We start from the raw sequence: 12,674 nt of genomic DNA, 5'->3' as shown, positions 1-12,674 counted from the left end.
TTAAACTTTTCAAAAATGTTGCTCAGATTGTATTTTGGCACTATGAATAGTTTGATGTTTTTTTTTAGTTTTTTCCTAATTTTTCATTGTTATCAAGTCCTGGCCTTGTTTAGAAGAGAGAAAGGAGCTTCTCCAGCTTCTGATTATTTGATTACTGTTCTGCCTTGTTGCCTGAAACATGCTTAAACAATGAACAAATCTTCACAGAATTCTATGAGTCACTTCCCTGCTTCATTTTATGCTCCTAGCTCAAATCTTTCAAAAATATTTGATTCTACTTTGTTTCCTACCTTTGTGTTCCAGTTACCTATAATTATCACAGCTTGTTTAGGTGTATGATCAATTTCCTCCTAGACACTTGCATAAAAGCTTTCAATTTCTTCCTCATCTGCATTTGTAGTTGATGTGTAAACCTCCGTTATGGTCATACTGATAGGCTTTCCATGAAGTCTAATTGATGTTACTCAGCCAGTCTTTGCATCATAGCCCCTGACTGCCTGTCAGGAAGTGTATATAAATGAGTTCATGAATACTAAGAATATGCTTGCTTTATTCTATTTTTTAAAGTCCTTGAATCACTTACATTGCAAGGCTAAATAGAAGTACCCCCTTCTAAACCCAATGTAGTTTTATTTAAGACTGAATTGTCAATCTCAAAGTTGTCTACAAAATTAAGCTGCTTGTGTGCGTAGAAAGCTACCAATCCTGTCACTGCCAGATTTCAGGTACAGTTCTAAACTTTACCCCAAAGATTTGCAGTTTTGTGAAATGACTTCAGAAGAATCTCAGCATCCCACAAATATAAAGTTTCCAACATTCTTATGGAAAAGCTATCCCAGTTATCATTTTCAAACTGGTTTAAATCTGCAATATATCTCTGCCTTTAAAACAAACCAGCTGTTCCCTCCAGGCCCATTTGATCTGAATTGCAAACTCTGCCTACATCAGATAATTGATTGTGTTACTGTTCAGTGTCAGTTACCTTGAGATTAAAAATCAGATGGAATGAAAAAGCCCTGTATTATCCAGGGGCTCCTTTTTTACTTATCTTGACTTATCCCTTGATTGTCTTTTTTTTTTAAGAGAGACAAGTTAAATAATTATAATCTTAGGATGGATGAATGGGTGAGTAATTCTACAGAAGGCATCAGTGACTGGATAGAGCAAACAGATTCAAGTCCAACTCTGATGTCAAAGGGGGAGGGGAGGGAGAAAGACTCCCTTCTTGCAGTTGGCTATCGCTGTGGTCTCATGGTAGATTGCAATTCCCAATTATTCCCAGGCTGGCATAGCAAGTTCCTCGTTCTAGGCATCATTCCCAGACCAGCAAGCATTTCCACAGATTATAAACATTGGAACGGCTCACAAACGGAAGATCAGGCTAAAACAGAAAGCACAGCCCAACAGCGGCGGTGTCATGATGCTGCTACCGCTCCTCATAAAACAGTATAAACAAACAGAAAATCAGAATTACGACAACATAGCAAAATTTAAATGTTTTCCTACTCAAGAGGCTTATGTTGAAGGTCAAACGACACAGAGGCTGTGAGTCCCATAAAGTAGCAACCATGCAATTTTTTTTTCTAAAAAAGAAGGCATGCCAAGTCTGAACTATGACAATGTAAGGGGGGAAGGGGGTGGGCCTGACGTGTAAAAATGTGGGGATCGCAGATTGGAAAACAGCACTGGAGGAAACTTAAGTCATCCCTTCCTTCACACCATGGTCAAGCCTGCTTTGGGGGCCTACATATGTGGTACTTAGAAGGGGGAACGAACCCAAATGGGGGTGCATTCATTTAACTCCACAAGCATCTGGTGCACTTTAATATGCAACCATAAAATCGTTACATTCCTTTAAGCCCACTAACTTCACTGGCCCTTCCCCACTGACATTGGGGCCCTCTAACAAAGTCGGGTCAGAACACCTTAAGCAGAAATATTGCCAGAAAGGTGCCACCAAAGAGTTTTAGCTGTTCCTAGCAGGCAAAAACGAGCTTGTATAGATACTTGAGAAAGGAGGAAAGGGGGGCGGGTTTACAGGTTGCATCATTTTAACATAATTAGATAAACTATATTTTAACAATTTATAGCGTCAACACACTGAGATCAAAACTGCACATAACTGCACATTATTCCTTACAACCCCCAATGGTTTAAAAATCAGACTTGTTTTTAAAGTCTGGGTAATTAACTTGCAGAATTTACTGCCATGGGATATAGTTCTTGTCACCAGTTCAGTTGGTTTTTAAAGAGGGATTAGAGAAATGCACAGAGCGTGGGTCCGTCAGTGGCTATTAAAGACGGCTAAATGGGACCTCCACGTTTGGAGACAGTAATCCACCCAGAACCAGCGCTGGGGGTGTGTGCAGAAGACTTTGGCCTTCATTCTCTGCTTCCAGGCATCTGGACTAGATGGGACACTAAGCCGATCCAGATTGGCTGCCCTTACGCAGTTATGTAAGCTCATTCCTTAACCAACTCTTTGGGCTGTCCTTGGCAACCTGTATAGCTGTGGTGAAACAGGCTCGTATGCATTTGTGTGCTATGTCTGGATCTTCTGGAAGGCAGCCTAGCGTTTATTTTTAAACTCTAGATCTAAGCACATGGCCCACACATACAAGAACTGCTTTCCTGGAGGCCGGATACCCTTCTGATATCAGGTTTTCAATGCGCTCGCGCATGTCTGTCTGCCTGTGCTTCCCACATGACTGAATAAACTTGTTTTCTGGGAAGGAAAGCCGCAGTTCAAGGAGGGCTTTTGTTTTTTCCTTTTCAAAGAAGAGGCCAAACAAGTTTTCCTACATGCCACAATTATTTTATCCATTCAGATTTCCCTTCTACTGTTACCTTTTGTCCGCTTCCCAAAGGTGAGGGGAGACCTTTAGCATCCTGCCTTTCAAAGCCACTGTGATATTATAATGTGATATAGAGTTAATCATTTGTCTTGGTTTAATAAATTCACATTATGCTTCCGCTACCTTAAACCAGATCTATGCAACTTGTGACTTGTCAAGGCAAATGCAGCCCACCTGCCATGCCCTGGGATATATGAAAGATGCTTCAAAGGAAAGTTCTGTGGCTCAACGGTACAGCATCTGCTCAGCATGCGGAAGGTCCTAGGTTCAATTCCCAGCATTTCCAGTTGAAAAGACCTGGAATTGGTGATGTGAAAGATCTGCAGAGCAGCTGCCAGTCTGAATAGACCAGGGGTCAGCAACCTTTACCACCCAAAAAGCCATTTGGACCCGTTTTCCACGGCCCCAAAGATCTACCGTTTGGTCCCTCCACTCATCTTTCCTGGAGGGACATGCCCATGCTACCCTCCGACCTCCAGGCCACGCGGAGCCACAGTATAAGGCTGAAAGAGCCGTATGCGGCTCCGGAACCGCAGGTTGCAGACCCCTGGAGTAGACAGTCCTAACTCTGATTGACCAACAGTGTGATTCATTTATAAGAACATAAGAACTAGCCTGCTGGATCAGACCAGAGTCCATCTAGTCCAGCACTCTGCTACTCACAGTGGCCCACCAGGTGCCTTTGGGAGCTCACCTGCAGGATGTGAAAGCAATGGCCTTCTGCAGCAGCTGCTCCTGAGCACCTGGTCTGCTAAGGCATTTGCAATCTCAGACCAAGGAGGATCAAGATTGGTAGCCATAGATCGACTTCTCCTCCACAAATCTGTCCAAGCCCTTTTTAAAGCTATCCAGGTTAGTGGCCATCACCACCTCCTGTGGCAGCATATTCCAAACACCAATCACACGTTGCGTGAAGAAGTGTTTCCTTTTATTAGTCCTAATTCTTCCCCCCAGCATTTTCAATGAATGCCCCCTGGTTCTAGTATTGTGAGAGGCAGCTTCATGTACACACATACTGTAAAAATAGCTTTATTGAGCCCTTATGAGCTCTGGGGTAGGGGAACTGCATGGCAGTCACAAATGTACAAGACTGATCTGGACCAAAGCTATCCAACAAACTTCTATGGCAGAGTGGAGATGTGAACCATATCCTACTTATACTTTGACCACTACACCACACAGACAAAATGAGCATTCCCATATGTCTGTGGTTCCCAACAGTGGGCTGAGGTGCCCTTCCAGAAAGGGTCACAAAGGCAACACCAAGCCAGAGAAAAAATGGGGTACCAGAGGAGGCTCAATGTCAAATTGGAGTTTGCCTCTGCATAATGGCCATGAAATACAACATGCTAGTCAGCAATGCCACACATTTATCAATTCCAAACATGAGAAATAACAGAAGACAAGATTGCTCAGTGTTAACTAGCATGGGGCTGCTCGGACAAAGGGACAGCAACATGGAGTTTGTTTGCAAGTGAGCTCCCGGAATTATAGATTTAGGAGCATGCCTACTTCACGAACTTTGAGAACCACTGCCATGGAGGTCTGCAGTTCAATGTATATTTTCAAGGCCAGGGCAAAGCAAGAGACAGTCAGCCAGTTCTTGCTACTTGCATGAGTTGGAGAGTCAACAGATTGGCTGCTGATCCATCAACAAATCTTAGCTTTTTTGCTCAAACTTTGCTGATTTGGATTACTCAAAATGGGACTGGGAAAGCATTCCCAATTCCTGGCGTGATCAGAACCTTCAAGATACGCAGGAAGCTAGAAATGTCCTTGCTAGACACAGTTATGTGGTTCAGACCACACACATCAGGACTGAAGTCAGTCTTGCACTTGAGCTAATACTGGCGTCCTGTTTTGTATTTAGCATTGTGGACCCTTTAAAATGCTCTTGTCCTGGGGCCTAGATTTCTCTGGTTGATTGCAAGGCTAAATGTTGCAGTGGTACCCCAATCCTTCCTTCTGCCTTCCGGGACGATGGAAGTTGCATTTGACGGCATGCAATGAGCTTTTCCCAGAAAGGAATACTGCTATTAGAGCTAGAGAATTAAAGTGACTTGATTAATTGATTTTTCAAAGGGATCGGTTTACCCTTTTCACATTCTCCTGGAAAAAAAATACCTAAATACTCCAGGAGTCACCAATGTATCTCTCTGGTTTCAGGAAGCTGAGAGGCAACAGCTCAGGGAGGATTGAATGCAGCAAAAAAGCACAAAAAATATTGTGGGTAGGCAATATAAGGAGGATTCAAGAATCAGAGTGAAAGAAAACTAGGATACAAAATAATACGCATGGGACAGGGAACAGATTATACAAGTATTGCAAGTATCCCAAAAGCCTACAGCTAATAGGCAGGATAAAAACCTCAAATGGGAAAAACCAGCAACAGCCTGTGCACGTGGTTTCTTTGTTGTGGCCCACAACTGGTGGAATGGCCTGCCTGAGGTCAGGAAGGTTCCCACTTTCATGGCTGTCCACAAACTATGCAAAACTGAATTACTCAAGAGGGCTTTTCTACACAGGCAACAGAGCTGCACTGTACCAAATGACTGACAACGTTACTTGGAAAAATTATTAGGACTGTGGCCAATCCTACGGTGTCTAGCTTGCTGAAACCAGGATCCTGCTGCGGTATTTTGCATCACTTAATATGCCATGTGAAAAACTTGTGTTTTGCCTCAGTTCTGTTTTTAGACTTCTGGTTGGTTCTACAACCCAAATCCTATTGCACTGTTTATTGAATGTCCTACCTGCCAACTGTGTTGACTCACTCTATGTCAGCGGTTCTCAACCTGGGCGTTGCGACCCCTTTGGGGGGTCGAATGACCCTTTCACAGGGGTCGCCTAAGACCATCGCAAAACGGTCTTTTTAAATTTTATATATACCAATTTTATGGTTGGGGGTCACCACAACATGAGGAACTGTATTAAAGGGTTGCGGCATTAGGAAGGTTGAGAACCATTGCTCTATGTAATCCACCTGGAGGTTAAGGGAGAAAGGTGGACTATGAATAACACAAATAAATAAACACAGAAGAGAGTGGGGCATAGGCCTTGAGAACTATTTTTCCAGGGTAGATTCAGGCAATATGAAGTCTTACCAGGTATCATATCTTAATGAAACATGACCTGTTAGCCATTCTGCCAAAAGGGGAGGATTCCATTCCATCTACAGGATTCCATTCCATCTACAGCTTTGCTAAGCTACACATGGAAAAAGTTAAGAGGCATCACCCCATGTGAGACCTACAGAGCAATGCTGAAAATAAATCCAGTTTTGTCTACCCTACCAACTCTTCCTATTCCTGTCAGCTAGCATTTGTCAAGATTTTCCAGCCAATCACATCAAGGATTTTTTTTCTTGCTTCAAAACAGCAAAAATTAGGTACTTACATGAGTGCATATTTATTAATCAGTATTTTTCTCCTCATTATACTCTGCCCATTTTATTCACATACAATTAAAATGTATTTACATGGAATTATTTCAACATAGTATCATCCACATAAACGGTGAAAAAGGTTACTTCCCAACTACTTCATGATGAAATAAAAAACTGTTCCTTACAACCGGTTCACATTACTAACTTCTTACATCAACTCTATGATGTGACTGGCCTCCACTAGGGCCAGGGCCTTTACGGCCCTGGCCCCTGCCTGGCGGAACAGCCTCCCCCCATCTGTCCGCGCCCTGTGGGACCTTGGTGAGTTCCACAGGGCCTGTAAGACAGCTGTTCTGCCGGGCTTTGGGGGGGGGGTGTCGGCTGCTGAGGGTTCCCCCTGCCTTCTACCCCCTTCCCCTTGTTTTCTGCTTGTTTTAATCATGTAGCCCATTTTAGTGGGGGCCTTTTGGGTTCTACTGGGAGGGTTTGGTTTTAGTTCTCGGATGCTGGTTGTATTGCTGGTTATATTGCTGTTTATTGGTTCTAATCATGAGACAGGGCTTATATTATATTTGTACTGGTTTTAACTTTGCCCTGTCTGTATATGTGTATTCTGTACACCGCCCTGAGCCCTCCGGGGGAGGGCAGTATATAAATCCAACAATAAAATAAAATAAATAAGGAAGGAAGGACTGTCTATCGGAATCACTAAGGATTTCTGCCAAACACATTGTAAAGGGCATCCTTGAGATGAGCCCATTTTGACCATATCCTACTCGGAAAGGCACACTGAAGAGTGCCATTTCTCAAATAGTTTGCTTTCAAAGTATTCTGTATTACTATGAATGTTATTCGTAAACTCTGCATTTCTCAAACAAGTCTTTTCAGACACTGTCATAACATTTGAGTTTTAGTCATGCTATCAATTGATTTTCTCTTAGAGAACAAGTTTGTGGGCCTCCCCATCCAAATAGGCACCTTACTGATGCGACCGGACTACTGCCATTCGGGTGGATTCTATTCCCGAGCAAACAGGCTCATAGAAATGGAAACATCATCACAAAGAACTGAGAAAAGTGAATTCAATGGCCTCTGTCTGTCTTCTCTCTGCTATACACTCTTGCCACACTTAAAGGGTCAAAATGCAAAGAAGTGTGAGAGCACAGTCCCACTCATCAGCTGCACAGTTAATACCACAAAGAGATGCGTAATTATCCATAGACCGAGAGATAAGATATATCTGTCTGCAAGCCTTGTTCTAGAAACAACCTAAGGTCTCGGGATCTTGTAGAAAAAACCCAAATTGCCAGTCAATCCCACAAAATATTAGAATTTCTCTAAATTGAGCTCTATCACAACATTGCCCCCTTTGTAACAAAATGAGAATAAATATGTATTTATATTATACACTGAAAATATACGGCGTAGGAGGTTAAGAGCTCGTGTATCTAATCTGGAGGAATCGGGTTTGATTCTCTGCTCTGCTGCCTGAGCTGTGGAGGCTTATCTGGGGAATTCAGATTAGCCTGTGCACTCCCACACACGCCAGCTGGGTGACCTTGGGCTAGTCACAGCTTTTCGGAGCTCTCTCAGCCCCACCCGCCTCACAGGGTGTTTGTTGTGAGGAGGGAAAGGCAAGGAGATTGTAAGCCCCTTTGAGTCTCCTACAGGAGAGAAAGGGGGGATATAAATCCAAACTCTTCTTCTTCTTCTATAAAAATTAGCTCTACCATTTAATGTAATAAACTATCATGCGTCCATCATATATTAGCACAGCTCTATTAACCATTCTGAAGTTTTCATCTTTCTAGTCAAAAGCCCCAATTTTTTTTTATAATGCATATTGGCAGCTCAGATTGGGGGGGGGGGGCGCACACAGGGAGCAGCATTTGCCCCCTCCACCACTGCAAGGGACACTCCTGCCAGCAGAGGGGGCAAAGGTGCCAGCAGCCAGCCACTCTTCGGCCCCTTCTGCACATACAAAATAATGCGTTTTCAAACTACTTTCACAACTGTTTGCAAGTGGATTTTGCCATTCCGCACAGCTACAAAGAGCATTGAAAGCAGTTTGAAAGTGCATTATTCTGCTTGTGCAGAATGAGCCTTCGCTCCATGGAACTGAAACCCAGAAGTCAAGGCAATTGTGGGGCAGCATAGGTGAGCCAGGGCATTCCCAACGGTGGGGCTTCCACCACTGTGCCAGCCCAGGCATGCTGGCCCCTGAACATGCAGGCTTGCGTCACACTTTTGTGTAGTGTAAAACTGTGTGGCCTATGGGGCAATTAGGGCGGCAGGAGGGGTTTTTTGTTTTCCTTCCCTCCTGCACTGCCCATAGGTCCTCTGGAGGCAGTATGGCACTGCTTTCGCTGTGTTGTCTCCAGCTGCCGCAAGGCACTCCCTCCCTGAATTGCACGGTAAAATGTATTAATGGTCACATGCACTGACCTGGATAGCCTAAACCATACAACACTTCTTGGGGATTTAGCTTCTGCTGTACATTTTCAATGATGCTTGTGGGTTTTCTACCACATCTGCAGAGGCTAATAGGTATCACCACATTGTTCCCCTTAAAGAAAATATCCTCTATCACTGTGAATTCATAGCAACAATTCCAGCAGTCTCTGATTTTCAGACCACAAGTATCTTTCATTTATGGTCACTGACCTGTCACAACTTGGTTCAAAACCTCCAATGCTGGACTGCTATCAGTTTCTTCTTTAATTGTTGAAGTAGTCAGTGGAAGTCATAAGCATAGTCATTTGCTTATTCAGTGCTTTGATTTCCAACTCCAAAGTCTTTTCAAGCACCACAGTGGGGGAAACTCTCCTGGAAAAGCACATCAACAAATTCTAAGTTTTCCTATGGTATGGGTCACTGCCAAATCATATCGTTGTAAGCTGATCAACAGTAATAATGTATAGTCATTCACCGCAGATATTTTATGCTTGCTCGGCTAAATGTGTTACCGACTGCCCAAACAAGAGGCAGATATCATGGCATCCCACAGGAGAACAGGACTTGTTCCTGTGCAGCGGGCCTACCCGAAACAACTGAACACGTGCTCCTTCATTGCAAAGATTTGGCAGTCTATCGGTTGCTTTTTCTCGAGGCCATCTTGAAGAAATTTTCAGTGAGATCAGACAAGGAAATAGTTTCACACCTGCTTAGTGACCATCATCCCCACACTACTGAATCAGTTGCCAGGTTTTTAACAAAGGCACTTGGATCAAGAGTGAAACCTTTGTGTAAATTTTAGTCAATTGGTTTTAACATAATCTGTATTTTACCACTCTTTATATGCCATTAAAGGTTTTGTATTTGTTGTTGTTTGTATAGTCATTCACTGACTGGCTAAATAAATTTATAAGGTGCTTATGGCCAATTCCCACAGGCACTCTCTGTGTAGAAGTATATCGCTTATAGGCAAATAATATACTAACTCTTTTTCAAATCAGTAAGGGATTAGGCTTTGCCGATGCCATTAGTGCCAACACTCATTGTATTTTTGTAAGAACTAGTCTGGTTAGCGATGCAGTGTTGAAGTTTTGATGGATCTTGCAGGGCACAAAATGTTAACACTGGCTACTTATCAGGGGTTTCTTTTAGACTTCCCAAGATTCCTCCTACACTGTATCTTAGCAGCATTTATTGCTGTTATAGAGGCTCCACAGAGGTGGACATTAGGGGAAAAAATTCCAAGATTAATGACCCTCCCATCCACTGCAAACCACTGAACATCTTTCTTTGACTGTAACTGTGGCATCAAGTCTACAGCCAGCAATTTCTGTTTGATTTCATCCCTTTAGCAGATGTATCTCCTACAAACGTCAGTTCTGAAAGAACAAAAACACACACTTTCTTCCTCACTGACAAAGTTTTATTATATTTTTCAGATAACAGGTTAATTTGAGCACCAGTTTCCAAATCAAATGAGATCATTGTTTCATTTACTTGCATTGCAAAAATCCAGGCCCTGTCGCCAGGTTTTTCTTGCTTGAACAACATCAAGGGGGAAAAATCTGATCAAGAGTATGTTGTACTTCTTTAAATTAAGGGCATGGAGACCTCCATTGAATTCAGATCTTTGGCCTGGGCCTTCATAGTCTGAAGACGATAATTCTCTCTCATATTGAGTTGTTCTTCCAGGAAATTTGTCTGATGTCACAGATTATTCCTTATCAGAGGCCCTTTTAAGCCACAATTATGATTCAGCCACCTTAGTTCTACAGCATCCTGATTCATAGGCTCATTCCGCACATGCAGAATAATGCACTTTCAAACTGCTTTCAGTGCTTTTTGAAGCTGTGCGGAATGGCAAAATCCACTTACAAACAGTTGTGAAAGTGGTTTGAAAATGCATTATTTTGCGTGTGCGGAAAGGGCCATAGTTTGATCAGGTTTTTCATGCACAGAAACAAAGAACTTATTCTCCTTAGACATGTAAGTTATTACTTTCAGTTTCAGATTTTCACCTTCTGCAAATTATTGTAAGTACCCAACAGCTCCTCTCCAGCAATATTCAGAAAAATAAATATTTGATTTGATCAGTTTTTTCCTTGGCTTCTATAGCTGCTGAAAAGTTCAGGTCTATTTTTTTAAAAAAATTATCTGCAGTATTCCCATATAATTGCAGACTTGAGTATGGATGTAACATATCCAAATTTACACACTTCTGCAATCCAGCAGTACTTAAAGAGAGGTTTGGGGGGATGGCTCCTTGTCTTACCCTCGTTCTCTACTTCTGACACCTGGTAATATTCTTGGGTCCAAAGATGAAGACCAACAGAATGAAAACTGTTTAAAACTATTTTAACAGGAAGTGTAAACTGAAAGTAAAGTCTATGCCAGAGTCTTCAGTGTGGTGTATGTGAGTGCCTGCTGACACCTTTTTTGACACCTGCCAAGTGTTTGTGCAGCCCGATCCAGAGAGCACAGTGCCCCTTCCACAGTGCCAACAAAGGGATTTCAGGGAGCGCAGGAAGGCCCCAAAACAAAACACAAAACTCCCAGCTGCTTGGGAAAATGTGTTTAAAAAAGACTCACACCACATTACAGTGGCATAAGTCTACAGTCGAGGATGGGGGCAATGCTGGGCTGAAAGTCCAGTGGAAGCCTGCTAAAGTCAGCTCCAGTCCCAAGAATGCTTTCCCACCCACCCTCCTATACCTGCATGCAGTGATGCCAGTGCTGATGCCAGTTTGGTGCAGCGGGCCTTTCTGGGCTTGGGTGCTGTGGAGCTGTGTGGTGCCTGGCAGCATGTTTGTGCTCTCTACTGGCGTAGGTGCCCCTTATGCCATCGAGGTGGGCACCCACGTCGGCACAAGCCCGCACTGCTCCCATAACCCATTTCGCTCCATCCTCTTTCTGGATTGGGCTGTCGGGAAGTTAATGGGTCAAGGTAGGGCTTTTGCCCAGTTCTTCTGATTGACTATTGGAGATTGAATTGGCTGCACAACTTTTAAAAAAACGTTGGTTTGGCAGTAGCTGCCACATAAGCACAAGGATCTTCATTGTGCTACTGTAGTTAAGAGGTGGTCATCATTTCGTGGTTGGCTGTCCCTCCTGGGGAAGCCATTTGGTAGCTGCACCCATCCTGTCGGGTCAGAAAACCAAATGTGCCAGCAGGCTCAAAAAGATTGAGGACACTTGGCAAGATGTCTAAGCTCTGTTACAGGGAAAATCAATGTCATGTTTTTAAGGTTTTATTAATTTATTTATATTTGTATTTTTAAGGTTTTAGTAATTTATTTGTTTTTAAGGTTTTAGTAATTTATTTATATTTATATTTTATGTTGTACACCACCCAGAGCCCTTTGGGGATGGGGCGGTATAAAAGTTTAAACAATAAATAAATATAAAATAAATAAAATAAATAAAATGTGATCTTAGGGAATGTTTACAAATTACAGTTTCTTAACCCTGTAAAATGTAAGGGAATTTCTCTAAATTTCAAACATTATTACTGCAAGATTCAGTTGTGCTTGAGCGCATGATAGAACTTTTCACACTGTCAGATGGCTAACAAAATTTAACCCAACAGAACTGTACCCTAACGGGTAACATTCTTTACCCCATCCCACCCCTTTTTGTAAGTTAAAATCTGGGAATACTGGACAGCAACATTCAGATTTCTGACAAACTAGGTATGGCTACTACCGCTGAGCAGTCTTTTTGCATAGCCTCAACCCTCTGCTCCACAGATCCCTAAATATTGTGCTGTTTCCTGTCACTTACGAACAACATTTTTCTTCTTGCTCTCTCCAAAAACTGATTTTCTTCTCCCTTTTATTTGATTCTTCTTCCTGTTGCCAGACAACCACACCTTTTCCTCCCTGAAACCGTTTCTTTGCCTAATGAAGGCCACAGTTTTCTAGACTTCTCATCTGGAGGCCAGATTACCTGCAATAGACCTTTATTGGCATAAGAAACAAAAG

At 42.7% G+C, this 12,674-nt stretch overlaps 1 protein-coding gene across 6 annotated transcripts in view; it reads right to left on the bottom strand.

Moving 5' to 3' along the window:
• The window catches only part of ZNF462 (zinc finger protein 462), a 180,994-nt gene that overhangs the window by 122,744 nt on the left and 45,576 nt on the right, over positions 1 to 12,674 (bottom strand). Inside the window, exons 2-3 of one of the 6 annotated variants that reach the window (XM_048504814.1) lie at positions 12,475 to 12,650; positions 8,905 to 9,066 (exon numbers count right to left, since the gene is read on the bottom strand). The exons of 4 other annotated variants lie outside the window; for them this stretch is intronic. The gene's annotated coding sequence lies outside the window, so the exon portion shown is untranslated. The remainder of the gene's footprint in view (positions 1 to 8,904; positions 9,067 to 12,474; positions 12,651 to 12,674) is intronic. One more of the 6 variants, XM_048504815.1, reaches the window with a different exon arrangement.

This window comes from Sphaerodactylus townsendi, linkage group LG07 (genome assembly GCF_021028975.2).
Source record: "Sphaerodactylus townsendi isolate TG3544 linkage group LG07, MPM_Stown_v2.3, whole genome shotgun sequence".
Taxonomy (NCBI): Eukaryota; Metazoa; Chordata; class Lepidosauria; order Squamata; family Sphaerodactylidae; genus Sphaerodactylus; species Sphaerodactylus townsendi.
This window is presented reverse-complemented; position numbering and strand designations above follow the sequence as displayed.